Raw genomic sequence first — 15,110 nt, forward strand, 5'->3', positions numbered from 1 at the left:
CCTCTTGTTCCAAAATTTATTTTGGTTGTAACTTCCTTTGGTTTGCTCGGGACTAGCTGCCATAAAGCCCTGACGGACTCTATGATCCACAAGTGTTTGTGCCAAGCATTTGGAACTATCAAAAGTGGACAGATTTGCAGATATCACATTTCCTTTAGTCTGATAGTCCTGAAATGTATCGCTCCACCTTTTTACTTTCCAGGGTGACCATCTCGGGACATAGTGCTGCTAGATCGCTAAATCTCGCAGTGTAGGCTGCAATGTCGGAGTCCTTCATCGTAAGATTCCCAAGCTCTTGCTCTAGCTTTCGTACCTCGCCCCCCGGGCAATATTCTGCTAGCATCATAATTTTCAAATCTTCCCAGCTCATGGAATTGGCCACTGGGAGAGTCAATGATTTAACATAGCTGTTCCACCAGGAGAGGGCTCTATCCATGAACATACATGCTGTGAATTTAACCTTGCTAGCTTCTGGTCATGTGTAAATTTCAAACACCGACTCTGTTTTCTCGAACCACCTTTTTAGAGCAATGACACCTCCGGTGCCATCAAAAGACTTTGGTTTACAATTTGTGAAGTATTTGTAGGATCATTCCCTCGGGTGTCCTTGACTGTCTCCCTAGCTAGTATTATTAGTACCGCCTCCCGATCCATTGGCACTATTTGTGCTTATTTGCGCCATGGTGGCTGCCATAATGGCTCTTACAGCAACTTGGAAAATAGCAGTGTCCATCTGTGGAGGTGGTGGCGGTGGTGGAGTTGGTGGTGTGTTGTTGACACGTCTGATAGATTTACATGGTGGCATCCTTTTACCATAAGGCTTAAAGATGTTTTCAAATTAGAACATCTTGACTGTGGGTTTGTTTATATTGACTTTATAAGATTAATGGTATGAAAGACACATAAATGGCCTAATCGTGTAGTCTTGAGGTATTATAAAATACTTCTATAGTATTTTAAACTTGATGTTCGATTCTTAATGTTTGTTGGTATATAGGATTTGTAAGTTTTAGACTCGTTGTTCACCACGAGCAGTTCCAAACACATATTAGTCATATCTCGCATAAATATAGTTGATCAGACTATATTTATCCCAAATTTTATTACATAACTATCTAGGCTTAACCGCATCGTCCAACTAATCTAAATAATTTTATATGGTTCTTACTATGATACTGTTTCTGGTATGTATGCATGTATGTATACTTTTTTATAAAAATACTTATATCTTAAAAGTATACTTTTAGTCAGAGTGTTATAGCCCAATTGTATTTATAGTTGTATATATTACATGGTTTGATATACTTAGCTCACTATAAACTATGCTTCAATACCAATCTGTCACACCCCCAAACTGGTAAAAAGGCAGAAACATCTGGGGGTGGATGATGTCATGTACATTATCATAACAATTGAATAATAGAGATCAAAACATTACAAACATAGTATTGATAATTTAATATTTACATCTGAGTTTGAATCATTTTTTTTTCTCCAAAAACATACGGCAAAATATAAGACATGGCACTGTAATGCTCCATTTTCTCAAAACCTGAGTGGGTACCTGTCTACTGATTTCCTGAGAATACAAGTGGTTTTGAAAAAGTGTTAACAATTAAGTTGGTGAGTTCATAAACATTTTGTATGAGAAATATATTTCTTTGTTCCTTGAAAGTGATAGTGTGTTCTTCCTAGAAAATCCAATATTTTCTTTTATATGTAATGTAGTCTTAAATGCTCCAAGACCGAAATGTACAAGTATTTTCCATACTTAAAATAGTAATATGTAGTTTTCTACATATATAAAACCATTTGAATACATGTTTCCAGAATGTAAACTGTATTTTACTTGAAAATCGTGTAATCTAGTTTTATCGTTAAATAAAACCAGGTGAAGATATGCATATATTCGTAAACCAAACGTATTGTTACTACCCAATTGTGAGTTATTATAACCATGCTAATGACCTAGATGGCATGTACGACGTTCTTCAGGCGTCAGAATTGGTATGACATGTGTCACCCCTAACCTGCCGGTCTAACTATAGCTAACAGTCAAGGTGCGGGATTGTCAATCCCGTATAGATCTATACACAAATATCACGCTCTCTTACATGAGATTATGGTTATAATAAAGGACTTTCGTTGGTGCTTAGTTAAGTACTTGAAGACGTGTCTCACAAATGTTGTATTGACTGTTTACGTCTAGTATAATGAAAGGTCATTTTGTAATGTGGAAGTATTATCCTTACTTAGTAGTCATGTAATTCAAAATAATTATGTCTTTAAATAATTTTTTTTGTATTGTATCTCGAAATGGTAAAATAGTATGTATGTCAAATAAGCTATATCTATTATAATTTATAACAATCTTCCGTTGTACTGGATAATTATTTGTATGAACATTATCATTTTTACGATGATAATAAAATGAATGAAATAATTATATATGTATTTTAATATAATTATACCCTTTTTTCTCAACATATTACAAAAGGGTTAAAGTCTTATAAACTATTTTAGATATAATTTATTTATTGAAATCCAATTTTATGTTTCATATATATATATATATATATATATATATATATATATATATATATATATATATATATATAATTCGTAAGAAAAACGTAGTGTGTTTGTACAAAAACTTCATAGCTTTGTAATTTTTGTAAAACTTAGCATGTATATGTTCACGAGTTTGGAAATATATCTATTTCATGTATTTTAGTATTCTTACGCAAACAATAGTAAAAATGTGTGATATCATATTGTGTTTAACACAAGTTTTTCTTGTGTTTTACTTGTATTCCCCCCCCTAAAACATAGAAAAACCATGGAAAATGTAGGGGTATGAACTCACCTCGAGTGTGTTCTTGGCTGGATAATGATACCGTGTATAATGATGTGCATGGCGATGTTCTTTGAGTTAGAACACGTGAAAATAATCGTATCCAAATTTGTTTTAGGCACATAATACCGTGTATAAATTAGATAAACTATCATTATAGTGTTATATAAACACCAGAATATGTAAGAAAACTTACAAAGATTCCTATGAATTAATCTTGAAGAATTGTTTCCTGGGAAATGTTTGAAGATGTTCTTAGGAACACTTGAAGATTTGAAGATTGTATGAATGTTCTTATGAATTTAGAGAGGATTTGGGAGATTTTATGACGTAAATGAGGGAAAATGGGGAGTGATTTCGGTTTAACATATATATATATATATATATATATATATATATATATGGGGTAAATAGTGATGTGATGTATGCCTTGAAATGTGTATTTTATCCCATAGGATAGTGTGCCATCGGATAAGATTTGGGAATTTGGCAAAAGGACCCCCTGAAATCTCCATGTTCTTTGTTAAAGCTCCAACCGAGAACCTCAAGGACTTCGGTCTATTGGGTTCTCGGTCAAGGGGTTTTCACTCATGGGAGGGTTCTCAGCTCAAAGGTTTCCCGACCCAAAAGGAGTTCTCGGGCTAAGAAAATGATGTTGGTCCATGGAAATGATTTTAATTCTCAAAACCGAAAACCCATAAAGTGGGGTATAATTCATTATTTATTAGATTCAATTTTTAACTTTTTAATTATTTGACTTATGTTTGACTCGTTTGACTTTGGTTTGACTTGTTTGACTTTTATTGACCCTAAGTAACCGGTTGTTACATATAGGTTAAAAAACTATGTGGTTGCAGAATTTCACTTAACACTTAAGGGCACATGTAACCTAAAAGGTCTATGTCATAACACTTTCAATGTAACATACTATGAACAAAAACTTATAATGAATCCTAATGAAACCCTATTATAATCAAAATAGAAGAATTAGGGTTACATACATTTGATTTGGTTTAGTAAATAAATCACTTCAATCCCTTGTAGTTGTTGGTCTTGGAAAGCTAGCACTAAAAGGATGATGCCATTAATGGATCACACCTAAACCCCATAACTAAAAGACAAGAGAAGAGAGAGGAGGAATGTATAATTTTCGTTCACAACCTTTAGGAAGTGAGAACCACAAAATTAAGTGCCCTAATGGTCTTATTTTTAGTTTAGGTAACTTAAGGACAAAACAAGATTTGAATGATTAAATAATACATTTCATCCCAAAACAAATACTTTCCTTATCTACTATCAGGAGGCACCTGGAAACACTAAAAGAGATTTCAAAGTTAGCCATGTGATGGTAGGTTCTAGAATTGTCTTTTCCTTGCTCAACTATGAACAATTATAATTTACCCGTTTCACCTTTAATTAATTCAAATTAATCTCGAATTAATTCTGACTAATAATTAATTAATTCTCATTGATTTCATATTAATTTATTATCATATAAATTAACAAATTAACTATTTAACAATTGATCTAATATTACTTTATTAATCACATAATAAATTAACAAACCAGTTATCTATTTCCAATTAATATATTAATCATATAATATATCAACAAATCATTTATTATAATTTATTAATCATATAATAAACTAAAAAATTTATCCTCTCTCTACAAAATGTCATTCTAATTAAGTTCTAATTATGAGGGTAACTCAAAAAGGACTTTAACTCTAATTATAAAAATAAACCAATTTAATTATGAGCTTAGATACCTTAATCCAACAATATTCACATTTAGTTTTCTCCAACATATTTTAACATTCTCCTCTTTCTTTCATTGTGAGTAACCAATAATGAAATAATCTTTTTATATATGCAAACATTTCAATTACCCAAAAAATTAATTAGCATAAGTTGAAAGGTTCTGAGTTTCAAACAAATATGGTTCAAGTATATGATTTATCATGAACCATATTTTAATTACATGACCTCTTTTACAAAGTGATATATATATATATATACATATATATATATATATATATATATATATATATATATATATATATATATATATATATATATATATATCCAAATTATACGACATAACCACATAACCATATAAAAATGACCTATGTCTATTTATGAACATTGATGATTTTGATTTTCATAGATGAACTTTTTCATCTATGAAAATATGTTCCTAAATAAATGAGTCATTTTCAGGTAGACATATAGGTATTTGATATAATTTGGTTATGTGTTGAACCTATCTCACACACAAATAAATATATATATATATATATATATATATATATATATATATATATATATATATATATATATATTATTGGGTTCAAATGAGAAACACAACAATTGTGTAAATAAAGAATAATTTTGAAAGGGAAATTCTAATTAAATAATTATCTTAATCATATCCCGATAATTATGGTAATGAATTTGGTAATCAGATTTTATCATTTCAAATATATTTATGAAGTTTATATTTTAATAAATCAATAATTTGCATTCAACATTTTGAATTTATATTCAACATTTAAAATTAAGATTAAAATTTTTGATTTTTTTTCTTATAATTTGATATTAATCGTCATCAATAATTTCATCTTTTAAAATTTCTTATGTTTTTTAACCATTACCAATCATGTATGCAGCATATTTTTATGTTTATTGCAATCATACATGAGTTTGCAATAATACATGTGTTTTCCACTATATCATGTATGTTGCAATGCTATTACATATGTTGAATATACATACTAAATTTATTATTTTTAAACATAACAATGAAAATGCTAGTTAAGGGAACATTATATATATATATATATATATATATATATATATATATATATATATATATATATATATATATATGTGTTTGAAATACTGTGTATTTATATAATCGTGTCTGATTATAAGAGTATTATGTATGTTGAAAAAAAATACATACTGCAATTTTGTTTCTTAAGAGTTCCAATGTATATTAAAAATGTTGAACAATATTAAATTTTATTTAGAAAAATAATCAAATATGAATAATTAAAACATTCCATAACTATGGTTATTATAGATAACTATTACCATAAATCGTGATTATCCCTTTAACTAATCTAGATTCCGTATTATTTACATATTTTTAGTTACCTTTACGTGTTAATTACAGATGGTTAACGAACTATTTTAATCATTGAATTAATTAAATCTGAAAAATATAAATGATCGGTCCATACTCATTTTCACATTTACACAATAATTATGTTTCTCGTTTGAACATATATATATATATATATATATATATATATATATATATATATATATATATATATATATATATATATATATATATATATATATATATATATTGAAAAGACGAATATACTTTAAAAATATGTATTAGATTAGGTAAACTACCCCAACATAAAATGTCATTTTGTATCATATATGAATTATAATCGTCCATATTTCTTTACCTTCAACACGTAACTTGATTTATTTATAAGATTTTCAATAATTTCACCATTATCTTCCTCTTACAACATTTTCATTTGCAATTTTATTATATACAGCCCCACAGGTGTTCTATAAAAAAGATATTATGTAGGTGTAAGATTACAATGAAATTCTGAAGATCTTGAAGTAAATCAAATTACAAGTTGTAATTAAAGAATTTTGGACGATTGCAATGCAAATATGATACAAAATGACATCGTATGTTGGACTTGGGTAGCTAATATTATATGTTGATATAAGGTATATTCACTTACTATATATCAGTGTTGGAGTAATTGGCATTGGCAGACAATTAATCAGTGATTAATCGATTGGCAGTCTTGAACCGATTATACAAATAATCACTAAGATCATTGAGTTCACGCTGTCGATGATCATGTTGATGTTGGCACTAGCACTGGTGAACAGCCTATGGTCTTTGACTCATCATATAATAAGGGTGACCTTACAATCTCCCTTATCTGATGATCAAAACTAATCTTCAAGGGAGTCATCATACTCAACATTGGAGAATTTTTCAAATTCAATCAAGATCTAAGGTTTCAACCATTTGAAGTCATCAAGATGAAGATTAGCTAGACGCTTATAGAGTTCAAGAGAGATCAGCACACCGTAGCCTCATTCTAGTTCTTTATGTTGTATACCATCCAAACGAAGATTGAACAGATGCTTAGTGGGAGCAGCATGAAGATCTTTAGTGCGTTGAAAGCACATTTGGTTCTGACTATCAAGGTACAAGATACCATGTTTTGGTTCCCAAATTAACAAGTGTTGAAATAGCTCAACACCAACTGGCAGCTTGTTGTTTATGTAGGGGGTGCCATATGGAAGAAGGAACTTAGTACATTTGGACATTCTAGGCTTTCTAGTTCTTTATGAGGTAGATGGCTGAGATGGACCAATTAAAGGCACTAAGTTCAACTTCTTGACTTAGTTGATCAAGTGTTGAATTGCCAATTTTACCTCCTAAGCATGATCACCTTTATGTTTAGAAATTATCACCTAAATTTGTGTCCAATCGTATCCATATTTAACTAACTCATGAGCAAAGATAACTTCAGTGTATTCATACTCTGCCTTCTTCCTAACCAGATGAATCTTGAGTGATTCATTCTTAGGTTTGGAGCATCTGACTTTGATGAAGGAATCAGGTTGATATTTTCGAGCTAGAACATCTCCAAATTTCTTTTGGTTGATACGCTCATTCATCTCAGAGATTTACTTTTTTTTTGCCACATCAATATTGAAAAGATGAATATTTGTCTCTTGAGCATTAGCTGGTGCAAAGATCTGAACATGTTTGATTGATCGACATTCATCTCTTCTTTTTCGAAATGAAGCATTATGGTCCATCATGATTTCTCTGACATCCTCAATGGTTATTTGCCAGTTTTTAGCCAAATCTTCCAAATCAATTATTAACTTTCTTTTCTTAGAATGAGGAGGGGTTGGAGAACAACCAACGGTTGAGGAGCTTCCATATTCAGTGTCATTTGCTTTCCCTAAGAAGGAAGGCTTTCTTTTTGTAGGATTGATTTGATCATCATCAGACTCAATGTCACTGTGTTCCTTGAGGAATCTTCCCATCATAATATACATCAGGGTAAATGAAACTTAGAGGGATAGCAGTTTGTGCCATAAAATCCAAATCAAGAAACCTTTCATACTCATCATAATCAGTTTCAGAATGGTCATCGACATCTAGAATAGGTTGGTCATCACCCACTGCTTCAAACTGAAAGACAACCATTTTTCCTTGATTATCCTCTCTTCTTGATTAAGACTGATCAGGCTGTAATGGAGTTGCAGTCGTCATTCCCATTTCTTGATTATTTCCCCCCTTTTTTGGCATCATCAGTTTGGAGAGGAGATTCATAAGGTGGAGAGGGAGTTTGAGGAGGAGGATTTGTTTGCGGTGGGGGAGGTGGATTATTTCTAGTTGGTGGTGGTGGATTATTTCTAGGTGGTGGTGGAGGTGGTTGATCATCACCTAGAGAGCTAGGAGGAGTGTCTTCAATCATCACATCATCATCATCATCATCATCAACCAAAGCCATTGTGCATTTGATGTCAGCCACATCATTCTCTACTTTGGCTAGTATTTCTCCATGAGACTGAGTCATCTGAACCAATAAGGATAGTTAGGAGAGCATAGTATTTTGAAAGTTGGAAGTAGACTCCCGCAAAAAGGAAGCAGAAGTATGTATAGGAATTAGCATTGGAGGGACAGTTGCATCTTGAGGAAGAGGAGATGTTGGTCTTAGAGAATTCACATCATGAATTAGTGGATCAATGGTTTCCTCTTGAGGTGGGGATGATCCGTGTTGTGCTATATCTTATGTAGAAGGTGCTGTTGATGAAGTAGAGGTCGAAGAGAAGCGAATGGGTAGTTTCAATCTTTAGGGAGAGTTAGTCATTCCCTTAACAGAGGCTTCTACCATATCAACGTCTGATTCATCTTCTTCATCATTAGCATCTTCTTCACCATCAACATCAACTTTTCCATTTTCATTATTTTCCTCATCATCCTCTTCTTTAGAGTCATAGGTTTCAACAACATAGCGATTTACAACCCAATTCTTCATACTCTGGGTAAGATGCATATCCCCATCATTGGTTCTGGCATTAATAATCTTTGATGAGAGAACTGGAAGTGGTATGGAGACTCCATGGTTGACATTGTAACCTTCTCCAGTACAAGCCATAATTAGTGCAAGAAAACGAGGATATGGAAAATAGGTTAACTTCTTGTTCCCAGTGATGCTTTCAACCAATTGATCGAAGAAGAGTTGAGAAAAATATAGTCTTTTGTTACAGGCCATGGCATACATAATTCGTTTCTCAAATAAGTTCAACTGGTCTAAGCTACTAGTATTATGTCCAAGAAACTTTCCACTCACCCCTGTTAAATATTTCCACCCAGCACAATAGCATTGACGAAGGGTATATTTGGTTGGGTCACGAGTAGTACCCTGAGGAGAGAAATTATACCCCAATCAGGATCGAATAGACTTGCATTTTTCCTCAAAAGGAGTTTCAAAGTAATTTTTTGATTGGGGAAGACGTAGCGCAAGTTGAAAAGATGTTGCACTGATAAAAATACTATAATGACCGTCTCCAATGGTTCCAGTAAAGGTATGAGCATTAAAGTTGACAATGCAAGAATAATACAACTTACATACTTGCTTAGGGTAGAATGGCCTAAGGAAATCATCGAATGCATAGATAAGGGGGAAACTTTTGATGTAGTTGATAAAATCTTCAATCCATCAGTTCTTGTATTGATTTTGGATGATATCGGAGAATGCAACGTTGTTTGCTTGGATGACAATTGGAGTATTAGGAGCATGGGGGCCGTTGACTACATTAGTATCAGGAGAAAATACATAGAGAACCTTCAAAGTGATGAAATCTTGAAGAACTCGAAACAAAGAGGATGAACAGTGAGAGAGGTTTTGTGAGACAAATTTGACTGCTTGAATGAGTTGTAAAAGTGACCTAGGAGAGATATTTCTCCTAATTTATCCATGAACTTTCTTCCCTTTTACGTAGTTATGATTAGAGAAAGGGGCACCGTAATTTTTTTTTTAATTTCAAGATGATGTTGCATATCTTTAATCGTCATCCAAAAGTTACCATTGAAATAAGTGAATTATTTATCAGTGAGACAAAGCATCAGCAACATGAATTATCAGCGGAAGTGGTCAACGTATCAGATCTAGTTGCATTGTTGGTGGATCAAGCTTGCAGCTAACAAACGAGTGAGGTTGTGATGTCTCCTGATAGCATGGATTTGTACTATCGTTTACTGACATAGTATTGCGAAGTCTCATCAGCGTATGGTTTTATACACTGAATCATCAACTTCTTTTATTAGAAGAATAAAGGGTGGTAGTAGAATGATGCGTGTAATACATTTCGGTACAGAATGTACCCATCGGCAAAGAATGTCATAGTTTTGTAACACCCGGATCCAGGTCTGCATCTAAGTTAAGTTAATTTTATAATTTTTACCCTTGGACTCGACGAGTTGAAGGCCCAACTCGTCGAGTAAGAACAAATCTGGGTCGGGGACTAAGTCCTACTCGACGAGTCGGTAAACTGACTCGGCAAGTACGCATTGTTTGATGGAAACCCTAATTGCAAGGGTTTTCCTCCCTATTTAAATAACATAACCCCCCTGTGGCCTCCCTTATCACTCCCTCAACGTACAGAAAGCCCTAAACCGCCACCCTTGAGCTTTGTAATTATTTGAGTGCCATTTATTAATCTATCTTATGTGATTGAAGTTGGGTGAAGAAGAGGAAGAGGGAGGATTCAAGAGGAGACTTCAGATCCAGAATCAACACCATCTTCTCCTCATTTTCTGGTAATAAAGCTTCACACTTGACTTATGATTTCCTAGATCTTCTTATGGTTATTTTGGGCTTTGAAGCTTGGTTCTTGGGATTTGGACGTCCTAAGTTGATACACCTTCAGATCTGGACCTTGAAGGGTCCTCATGGCATAAAGGTGCCATCTTTATGGCCATGAGAACCCCCATGCATGCTATTAACCCCCATTTTGATCCTTTAAGCTCAAATGTTTCATGCAAGCACGTAAAGTTTATGACTTTATATGTTATATCGGCCTTAGGAGCCCATATCTACCTTTTGGTTAAGTTTTGCACATTAGAAATCGACTTCCGAGCTTGGTCATTCGTAGACTCGACGAGTCAGTTTTGGGACTCGGCGAGTCATGGGTTGATTCCCCAAATCAGTTTGGGGTTCAAAGGAACCCAATTGAGTTTAAAAGAGATTAGATGAGTCCAGAGGAGTGACTCAGCGTATTAGGACATAGCCATGGCCTAGAAACCATGGGACTTGGCGAGTGGAAGAACACACTCGGTGAGTCCAAGGCAATCTACCAACCCATGAAGATAGACTCGACGAGTTGTTCATACAACTCGGCGAGTCACAAACTAGACATATTCATATGATGAAGATAGACTCGATGAGTTGGTTAAAGGTTGTTCCGATATCATGAATAAAGGAGAACTCGTCGAGTTCTTGCTAAACTCAGCGAGCAGAATCGGGTTGACGACAAATGAAGGACTAGGGGACTCGACGAGTTGGCGGGCTAACTCGGCGAGTCAGGTCAACTGGAAGTTGACTTTGACCAGGATGTTGACTCTAGACAGGGGTAAAATGGTCATTTTACCCTGAGAATAGTTATCAGTGTTTTGACTAAGTGTCATTGTGGAAATTATAGCTGGGGAGTCGCCGGAGCAGTAGTCAGACATTTCCCGCTCAGTAATTCAACAGTCAGCTACGGGAGGTGAATTTCCTTCCAGTAGGAGCAGGTCTGCGGCTATAATGTCAGACCGTTTAGAGGATAGTAGTTCTGGACTTGGGTCCGATGCCGGAGTAGTCCTGAGAAGTAGTTTGTATGCTTGATATCTTTGTGATTCATGCATGTATATGTGATTATGTTATATGTTACGATCATGTGTATGCTATGTTCAGTTTATTTCGGACTTCGGTCTGATGCAGCGGGCAAGGCCTTAGTTATTCTGGACTTCGGTCCGATTCAGGGGCGAGGCCCTAGTTAGTCCGGACTTCGGCCCGATGCAGCGGGCAAGGACCTAGTTATTTTGGACTTCGGTCCGATGCAGTGGGCAAGGCCCTAGTTAGTCCGGACTTCGGTCCGATGTAGCGGGCAAGGCCCTAGTTATTATGGACTTCGGTCCGATGCAGGGGGCGAGGCCCTAGTTAGTCCAGACTTCGGTCCGATGCAGTGGGCAAGGCCCAATATTTGCCTTATATATTATTGTATGCTATGTGGTAGTTTGGTGGAGCTCACTAAGCTTCGTGCATACAGTTTTCAGTTTTGGTATCAGGTACTTCCACTAGCAAAGGGAAGGGCTCAGGATGATCGTATGGTACACACCACAGTCTTCAGCCTAGGAGTTTTACTCTGATATAATATGTGATCGCTAATGTGAGATTTTGGAACACATAGTTTATGATTTTATACTTTGGTAATGAAATGATGGTTTTAATGATGTTTTAAAAACGAAATATTTGGGTTGTATTTTTGGGATGTTTCAAGTTTTATCAGTGTATGGTATATACAGTGAATCATTAACTTCTTTAATATAAGATTTGTTGGGAGAGAATGGGTAAGTGCATGTAATATATCATGGACAATGATACACCCATCAGCACATATTTTTTGAATTTTCATCATCGTCGGGCTTCATACGCTGAATCATAAAATTCTAAAGAAGAATTTATGGTGAGAATGGATTGGTCCATGTGATAATCTATGCGTACATATCCTAAACATCAGCATAGATTTTTCAATCTATCGTTAGCGTATGGTATCTTATGCTGACTCATAAAGCTTTTAAGAATAAATTTTAAGGGTGAGAAAGGATTGGTGCGTGTGATAGCCTACAATATATAGACTAACCATCGGCATAGAGATTCAAACTCTTATTTGTCTGTGGTATACCACAATGAATCGTTAAGTTTTATGAAATAAAATGAAGGAGAGAATGGAATGTTTCAATGATGCTGAGATGGAATCAACGTGAATCATTAACAAAGTTAACTTATGAGCGAGAAGTGGTTTATCTTCTGTATCATAAAGTTAAGTTGCAGTCTAGAATTTTAATATTCACTATCAATTCATTTAATATAGTACAAGATAATAAAATAAAATATAATAGAGTTAACAAATCAATAAGAGAATAAAAAAAGAGTTAGTCAAAAGGAAGTTTTCTAAAAGTGAAATTTGTGCAACTTTTTCAGAAATGAAATAAAGACTCAATTTAACAAATCTTTTGAATTGAAAGGCCATAAATGAGTTTCCTTTCTCCGAGATATCTGTTCCTCAACATTGTTTATAAAAGAATATACAATAAGGATCAGATGCATCAACATAAAACACCATTTACAACAAACAAAGAGAGAATATGCCTTGAACCGTTGAGGTATTGCAGATAGATTCAAAGCTTCATGTTCATCGAGAACAAGGGAAGAAAAAGAACTAGTCTTTGGAACCAACAAGTTAATAGGATCCAATATTTGTAACCTTTGAGTTATGAGAGTTACCAAGACAAAACTCAAAGGTTCCATTCAGTGTGATCTGTGATAGAAGCGATGAGGAGCACTGTCTTGTTAAAGAGGTATTTGGATCTCATATGGGAATCTTTGTAGAAGCGAGGGCGTCTATGAAAATTAGACGTGCATGTTACCTAGCTTTACTTCATCCCATTTCAATTGAGATAGGCTATAAGAGAAAGAAGAGATTTGTGTCTAGAAAAACAAGTTCAAACATAGTTCTCTATTATATTGACTCGTTAGCAGGATGCTTCATGTCATTCATTGTGATCATTAGCTTCAGGGGGAGAGCAATTGGTGCTGAAGAAAAGATGCAAAGCCAGCTCCAACCATCTCTACTCAGGAGATCCTGCACCAAAGGAACGACATGTTGATCCTTTCTTAAAGGATAAATCAATGATGGTCAGTGTCAAGATGACGATAGAAGATCCTGAGATTTAAAGAGTGAGAGAGAAGATAACACATAGTAAACATAGTAGAGTAATTTACAATGTATACTCCTTTGGTAAAATTAAAGATAGAAGGAATTTTTGAAGAAAATTTGTTTTATAATAAAATAAAAATCAGCAACATATGTTTAGAAATTTATGATAGCAAAAAGTAATGTAAAGAAGTCATAAAGCAGCATTGTCAATCACAAATATAATTAAAGCATGTAAATGTTATTGTTCCTGGGTTCATTGAGCATAATTATGTTCCTTGAGTCCATGACCTTTCCTTTATTGCAGTCAAAAAGAACTTTGTAGCCAGCGTCACACAATTGACTGATTGAAATGAGATCGTTTTGAAGGCCCTTGACATAGAACATATCCTTTAGCTCAATTGATATGCACTTTATTTTACCGACACCCTTGATTGATCCTTCACTGATATCCCAAAAGTAACAATAGGACCATATTTCTCCATAAAATCAGTCATGATAAACATGAGACCAATCATGTGTCTAGAGCATCAACTGTCTAGGTACAAAATATGCTCCTGAACCTGTTAATTAGAAGAAACTGATGGGTTTTATGCATAAGAACAATCCTATGTGCTCATACAAACCCTAATGCCTGGATCTAGGTTTCTCTATTGTACATGCTTTGAATCCAACACTTACAAACCTAGATCTATCATATATAATTCGAAATTATCATAAAGAAAATATATCTAAGTGTTTTACCTCTTTCAAGTAGCTTGAATCCTTTTAATCTTCTTGATCTTGAGCTTAGAGTCACAATTGTAACTCCTCTAATGGTTCAAAAACCCCACAAGCAAGAAGGAAATATGAGAGAGGGTGAGAGATGCTAGAAATCGGCCATAGGGTTCCCTTGGAATGAAGTGTAGCCGATTTCCATAGCCTAGGGGTCGTATTTATACTTGCAGGCTGCTAGGGTTTCAGTCTAAACCCTAATGGACAACTTAGCCACCAAGTAGCCCAAGGAACCTTATGGAATAAGGCCTTGGACGAAAATATGATGGATTCCCATCATAATTTCGTTCCCACTTAAGTCCATTAGGTTTCCTTAACCCAAAACTCAACTATCATACGTTGACAGTTTATACCCCTTTATTTAATTAATCTCTTTTAGTCACCAAATTAATTCCTAATTAATTTATGACTAATACTAATTAAATAAA

This window comes from Lactuca serriola, chromosome 4 (assembly GCF_051521515.1).
Source record: "Lactuca serriola cultivar US96UC23 chromosome 4, Lser_US96UC23_V15, whole genome shotgun sequence".
In the NCBI taxonomy this organism is placed as follows: Eukaryota; Viridiplantae; Streptophyta; class Magnoliopsida; order Asterales; family Asteraceae; genus Lactuca; species Lactuca serriola.